General features: G+C 44.0%; 1 non-coding gene across 1 annotated transcript; it reads right to left on the bottom strand.

Annotated features, from left to right (window-relative positions):
* Positions 1-4,979: 4,979 nt before the first annotated feature.
* Trnas-gga lies at positions 4,980-5,063 on the bottom strand. The gene is given in 2 exon segments: positions 4,980-5,014; positions 5,024-5,063. It is a non-coding gene; the product is annotated as a tRNA-Ser (tRNA).
* Positions 5,064-7,848: the final 2,785 nt, after the last annotated feature.

The following is a 7,848-nucleotide window of genomic DNA, read 5'->3' as shown; positions in this document are numbered from 1 at the left end:
CCCCGGGAATGAATTAGTGTACCCCAACTGTCTGCGACTAGTGTAATCCATGGAATAGTGCGAAAGTGTTCAGATGTCTGCGAGACGTGTAACTAAGGCGGGACGTGGGGACCAGACGGCTATTCACCTAGGGTGATGTGGAAAACCGCCGAAAAACCACATCCAGGCTGGCTGGCACACCGGCCCTCGTCGTTAATCCGCCGGGCGGATTCGATCCGGGGCCGGCGCGCTAACCCGAGTCCAGGAAGCAGCGCGTTAGCGCGCTCGGCTAACCTGGCGGGTTCTCAGTGTTTAACACTAATCCCTACCAATGAATCTCAGACAGCATTCCCGAGGGGGCGTGAGTGTGTTATCTGTGTGTCCTTCGCCTATTTTATTTCGTGCACTGGTTTTCAGTGGCACTTGGGCCTGATGACCATGTGATCATAAACCGATTCGCGCCACTGTGCTGTTTACACGTACTCAAGTACCTTCAAAGAGATGGCACACACCTGCAACAGTTAACGAATACAAATAGTGTAAACGAAACAGTTCGGGACACAACTTGCATTGTTCACGTAGTAACGGCCACACGATGGTTTCTTCTTGAAGTTAAGTTCTTGTTTGTTGCAATTTGACGTTAGAAGAGGGTTCATCGTCGATGATACAGGTAAAAAGACGACGAGCTGGCAGTAACTGCCGCAATGCACTCTTCGCAACCAAGCGAGTTAGTGTGGATCATAAAGAACCACACGAAAGAACAGAAGAGACATGGAAGGCTAAAAATTATTTCGCTCATAGTTAAAATTGGCTTTTGCGTTCACTGCCGGCTGCAAAGACAGTAATGATTACCAACATATCGCACTCACCGTATGAGACTGAATCTAAGAAGGAACTATTTATTGTGTATTGCATGATTTTCTTTCTTTGGTAGGTTTTCTTAGTACACACATAACATACAGGGGTTGGACAAAAATACAGGAACAGCAAAAACACAACATATTGCCATGCCTAACACGGTATAGGAAACCCGTTGGTATTCAGAACAGCTTCCAGTCGTCTCTTAATTCATAAATACATGTTCTACATGGTTTTTAAGGAAAAAATGTATCCAGGTGACGATGATGCAGGTGAATAGCGAGCATTCATCAGTCTCTCCAAAGCAGACCACACAGGCGGAATAATATTGAGATCTGATGACTATGATGGCCAGGGCAGCTGCGACAATTCATCTTCGTGCTCGCAAAACCATTCCTGGAATACGCAAGCGGTGTGAACAGGGGCCTGCCGTCTTGGAACGCAGCGTCACCATTGGGGAACAAACACTGTACCATGGGACGGACCTGAACAGCCTAAATGGTCACGTATGCCTTGTCAGTAATGCGATCTTACAGAGTAACCATGCGCCATGGAATACCAGAATATGGCTGCCCAAATCATCACCGCCGGCCGGAGTGGCCGAGCGGTTCTAGGCGCTACAGTCTGGAACCGCGCGACCGCTACGGTCGCAGGTTCGAATCCTGCCTCGGGCATGGATGTGTGTGATGTCCTTAGGTTAGTTAGGTTTAAGTAGGTCTAAGTTCTAGGGGCTGATGACCTCAGAAGTTAAGTCCCATAGTGCTCAGAGACATTATGAACCAAATCATCAGCGAGCCCCCGCCATATTCCGCTCTTAGGACGTAAACCCGGCCAAAATTTGGAAACGGTGTGAAACGAGACTCACCCGACGAAGCGACATTCTTCCATTGGTCCATAGTCCGGCTTTTGTAGTGTCGATCCCACGTTTTCCTGTTACGGGTATTTGCATCACTGATGAATGGTGTGATGTCCTTAGGTTAGTTAGGTTTAACAAGTTCTAAGTTCTAGGGGACTAATGTCCCATAGTGCTCAGAGCCATTTTTGATGAATGGTTTTGTAATTACAGCTCGGCCTGCTTGTGGAGTTCCCTTAATGTTGTTTTGGTGCTGACAGGGTTGCCGAGTGCGGCATTCATTCTGCACTGACTTTTGCAGCTGTAGTCCTGTTATTTTTCGTCACATATCCTCTTCAGTGTGACCGTATGCCACGATCCTTCAACGCACACTTCCGTACGCGTCGTGACTTAGCAGATGGTGTTTTTCTGGTTTCCTGCTGTATGCGGTGCCTCTTGAAACAGCAAACATTTCGGCTCCCTTGGTTACGAAAGCACCCAGCTTACGTGCACCAACAATTTGCTCATATTAGAATTCACTTAGCTCCAACATAATGCACTCACAACTACTCTTTCTGCCCACCGCTGACATTTGCAATGAATTGACAACACTGTACAGGTGCCGATCGTGGTCAAATACGGCAGCGCAACCTGCAGGGTTGGATAGCTGCATTTGTGTTCAAGCATTGCATTTCGCACGAGGCTTCCATATTTTCGTCCAACTCCTATATTACACCTGTTTCTTTATCCGAATAAATATTTTTACTTCACAACAGTATACGTTGATGATGCAAGCAAGGCAAAATATGAGATTGTCCTTGTCAGTATTGACTTGTGCCCTACTCTTTGGCAGTTACGCACAGATATATAACTTTCTTGCAATTGGTAATTATTTCTCATATTTGGATATTCACTTCAGAAACTTTTAGCTCCAATTAGAACGTTTACCTCTACACTAATGAGATCCTGACACCGGAAAGCAGATTTTCATAAATTTTATCACTGTCATTTAGGTAAATGCTGATATAGTCACCAAATTCCACCTCACCTACGCTGTTATTCAAACAACGGACTAATCAGTATCTGACAACAGTATACAACAGTTTAGTTGCACGTTGAGACAAGCGAGTTGTGTGAGGGTGCTTGATGCTAGTAATACCGCATTAGTCTGGAGAAGGCATCCACCTCGTGGAAAGAAATTGTGAATAGCACCAAAGTGCTGCCATTCTCTATGGTTGCAGTTGCTCCTAAACTATCTTATTCCTATCTTCGAATATGGTCAGCTGTTTGGAAATGAATTCATAGTTGTGAAAGCACGCACTCCTTTGTTGCCGGGATGATGTATCAGCTTCGTTCATATTGATATGATTACTGGCAGAGAATACAGAGGGACCCGTGTCTAGGTGTGCGCTCCAAGCCATTTGGCATTGTGATTAAAACTCGAGACTCGAAGTCGGGAGGAGCGGAATTCAAACTTCCGTTCGAAGATTCTGGTGTAGGTTTTCTGTAATTTCCCTAAATAATCTGAATTTACCTAAGCAACGTTAAGAATGATTTGCTGCCTCATCCTTGTCCAATTCGATCATATCTTGTGTTCATTCTCTGACGACTTCGTCTTAGATGGCATATTAACTCCAACATCCCTGCTTTTCCTCTTTCTAGATAATTGGAGTGTCCTTTTCCTTCGCCAGGCAATAAACCGAGCGATTTTAGTAAAATCTGAATCAGACACAACGGTCTTAAAAGAATGCATTAGGAGATATTGACTGATCTATTCGTGTTGGCCAAGGTATTATTATTTATAACTAATACACCCGTATTTTCCTTTGGTCCATTTTGTGCATTTATAGGCTTATGCGTGACAGGGGATTGATCGTCACGGATATTTATTGTTGGTTGCACTTCCCGTCACCATATTCTCACATCACCGTAAGCTGGAGATAGGAACTTGTATACGAAATATTTCTGTTTTTCTGTTCTTCACTTTATTTTTGGCTTATCGGATATCTGAGGTTATTATGGTAGTAGTGGAACGTATACGTTTATAGGGATGCGGACAAACCGACATAATGAATGATGTGTAGAACATCAGCGGTCGTTCAGCCGGCGTACAGATTCATCGATGATGTTCGCCTGCTCTGTTGCTGGCTACCACTCTTCGCATTGCGGTATGCGAGCAGTAGAGTAGAATGAGAATGAAGGCGATTAAATCGTGGAAGCCAGAACACACTTGGAACAGTAAAGCCACTAATTTTTTCCACCTGCTTCACGTGGAAGAAACAGAAGTGGAAACATGTGATCTTAGTAAGTGCCCTTCGGTATATAGCGAAATCTATGTTGGTAAATACAAACGTAGATGGTGAAGCAAAATCTGAATCCTAGCCATTATTCGGTTACATAACAGAGGCGAACGGGCGTCAACATGAGTCCAAGGGAGTCGTTACATCTGTAACCGCCACTCGAGAGCTTTTCCAATTCGAACCTGGTCGTTTAATATTTCTCAGTGTCTGAAACTGTGGGCTGAAGCACTGCGTAAGAGTAATCGTATTTGTAACAACAGTGCCTGAATGTGTTTCAAAAAGTTCAGTGTTATAGAATGGATGTTACTGTACCGCTAATAATTCTTTTCCACCCTCGAATTAGTAATTGCTAACTGTAGAGAAATGTATGACATGTTAAAAACTCTCTCGAAAAACTCGGTGATCTGCCGGTAATGCTTTGGTCGTCGGAGTGACGATGCGTGCGGAAGCATCAACTGCGAAAACAATTTTTTGGAACAATTTCCGTCTCCGGTTTCAGATATAATCAGAATAAATATGTGCACAGTCAGATGCCTCTGGGGGTGGTCGGGCAATAACTGCGATGGCAGTGTAGGCCGTAACTGCCTCTCATCCATTAGCACGGTCGCAGATACGCGCTGCTAGCTCCTCATGCTCAGGAATCAATTGGAAACAATGCAGTTACGGATCGCTACACGCACGGACAACAGGCGGTCGCCACGTCAGCGTGACGTCACTCGCTGCTGGGCGCCGCGCAGCTGCTAGCTGCCCGCTGATGGGATTGCCTGAGCGCGCAGATGCGACAAGTTGATGAGGAAAGGTGCCACAGCGTATTACCCGCGTGGAGCATTATTCTGAATAAGTCTTTGCCAACGACGGTTTTAGTCGCTGGTATTCACTACTACACAAGTCTGACACATGTTGTTAAATAAGAATTAACCGTAACTTCAATATCTTTTTGATGAAATCCGGTTCAAAATGGCTCTGAGCACTATGGGACTTAACTTCTGAGGTCATCAGTCCCCCATCCATGCCCGAGGCAGGATTCGAACCTGCGACCGTAGCGGTCACGCGGTTCCAGACTATAGCGCCTAGAACCACTCGGCCACTCAGGCCGGCATGAAATCCGGTTTTGTTCTGCATTATAGTACTAACGTGCGTATACTTCGCAGATGATTTAGCTGTTGTAGCATCTTCAGAAAACAACCTACAGCGTTCTGTACAGTATATACAGATTATATCAACGAAATACCGCATGGACATCAATATCGAAAAATCAGAAGCTTTGGACCTCTTGAAAAAATTCCAAGTACAAAATAAGATACGTTGAAAAAAAAAAAGTTGAAACAGTGAACACATTCACATATTTAGGCTATAAACTAATGTTTATGGAAGATCAGACCTAATTGAAAAAGCAACCAGGCAGACAAAAACGATGTATCTTTAAAAATTTAATGAAACCTTCGTTTACACAGGAACACACCAGCCTTTATAGGACCTTAGCAAGAGCTGTACTATGGCAGTGAAGCCTGGACAATAAAGACAGCTCGTTACACCAAATGGGTGCACTAAAGGAACGAAGATGCGTTGAAGGAACTTAAAATTGAACCCACCATACATTATATTCAGAACTACCAGAACACATGGAGAAACCATCCGCAGCGAACGAGCTCAAAGAGGATCTCAAAATCCATTCTATACTAACACTCCAACGGTAAGATTGATAGGTCTACCAATGAAAAGATGGTGAGAAGCATAATACTTGGGAGGAAGACGATTTACAATTAGTGGCTGATGATGTCCATGAATCCCAAATATGTGAACAAGGGTATCCGTAAATACTTTTTCTTCTTTCACTTCCGTCTGCCGATGGATAAAGTGCTTTAATGTCTGTAGTTATCTGCCTGTAATATCTGTTATATTCTTTCCATGTCAGCTTCTCTTGGAGAACCAATTTCCTACAGGCATAAAGAAGACTGTGCACTACGATATTCGAGTTGCTCGCAAACTGTCTTTTGCGTCCTTGTCGTATGGGCCTAATGTCGGAGACAGCTTCAGATGCAATAAAGACTCAGAACGCAGTTTCAAGCTTAAAGAACTTCAGCAAGTGGAACGCCACGTATCTCAGGAATGGGCGGCTCGTGACACCATGAGACCGCTGCGTAAGATGGCGAATTCTCACAGGCGTATGTTGTGGAGCTTATATTATTGAGGAAAATATGTAGCTCTATTCATTAACTTACAATTCACAGTGGCCATATCGCGTCGCATGAATTAGATGCGCTCTCGGAGCAGCACTGACTCTGCAGTTGTAGATCCGATGTGTAGCTGCTGAAATGAAGCTTCCCTTCGACCACAGAAAATTCGGTGTTGTCGAGCTGTTTCTACATCGTAGCAAAAAGCTGGGAGAATTAGGAAAATGAGATCTCTTCTCCCACGTGCCTTCTTAAATATTAACATGGATCACGGCCTAGTGCGCATAAAACAAAATTCACCAAGGAAGCAAATCTTGGCCGTTGAAGACTGCATTGTATGCTCAAACTGTCTTTTGTTTTTCTGTTTCGTTTTACTACACAAATAAACGCTACGCGTCTAGACCTGACGAAAGCAAGTTCACTTAAAAATAATTCTAGTTGTCGGACAATGTACGCCCAGGGTACTGGGCAACAGGAAAAGTGTTTTTCTTCTTTTGTTACCCTCCAAACGCCAATGAATAATATTACAGACAGAAGAGGGCGTGTTTAGCTTTTGGCGTAGAGGTAATGAGGAATAAAAGAAGCTTCGGGAGTAACGTCGCGTCCACGACCAGGTCATTAGAGACGGAGATACAGGATGTATTTAACAAAGGAAGGAAACCACTACAGCACATTATTCTGAGGCCACAGACAAGCTGTACACCAAATGTACAAGTATGATCAAATAAATCAGTCACGACCTGTTGAAAGAATTATCATGACACTGATCTAAAGATATTCAGGCAAACCGCGGAGAACTCACACCTAGAGTCCACACAGGTACGTATTGAGCGTCGCAGCAGAAAACAATTAACCATTGAGAGATGCTTCGCTGTTATCATAGCTGAAGCTGTTTCCAAGTTAAAAGAGACATGGCACAAGAACTCAGGATCTTTCTAACCTGCCTATTCCGTAATGAGTTCACTGTTAATGACTGCAGGAGCTAAGAATGTCACGCTAATATAAAGCAAGATTTGATTTAACGTCCCGTCGACATAGAGGTCATTAGAGACGGAGCACAAGCTCTGATTGTGTCAAAGATGGTGAAGGAAATCGACCCTGCCCTTGCAAAGGAACCATCCCTGCCTTTGCGTCGAACGGTTTAGGGAAATCACATAAAACGTAAATCTGGATGCTGGATGCGATTTTCAACTGTAGTGCTCCCGAATACGAGTCCATTGTGCTAACTACTACGGCATCTCGGTCGGTCACGCTGATGTGAGCAATAGGCTACGACTATTAAAGTTTTCTGATACATTCACGCTTCTGTTCTTAGTTTCCAGGTGCGTTAGCTACATCTTTAAGAAGGGCGTAGGACGTGTGTGCAGAGCTACAAACTTATCTCATTCACGTCACTTTCCTGTAGAATTAAGGAATCTGCTTTGGCTTTAGTTATGATGATTTATAATAGTGACTAATAAATTCCTGTATGGGAATCAACATGTATTTTGTAGGAACCTGTCACCTGAAACCTAGCTAGCTCTGTTCGTTCATGAGTTCCTGAAGGTGAGGAACAGCGAAGCCCAGGTATTAGCTGCATTCCTTGACTTTCAGTACGAATTTAATACGCTTCCACAGCGCCGCCTGATAAAAAGTTAAAAAGAAATAAAAACTCGCACTTTTCGTATATCGCAACAGCGATGCTATGGGACTGCAGATTTCCTAG

The sequence above is a fragment of the Schistocerca americana genome, chromosome X, assembly GCF_021461395.2.
Source record: "Schistocerca americana isolate TAMUIC-IGC-003095 chromosome X, iqSchAmer2.1, whole genome shotgun sequence".
NCBI lineage: Eukaryota > Metazoa > Arthropoda > Insecta > Orthoptera > Acrididae > Schistocerca > Schistocerca americana.
The sequence above is the reverse complement of the archived record's forward strand: the minus strand, read 5'-3'. Positions and strand labels throughout refer to the sequence as shown.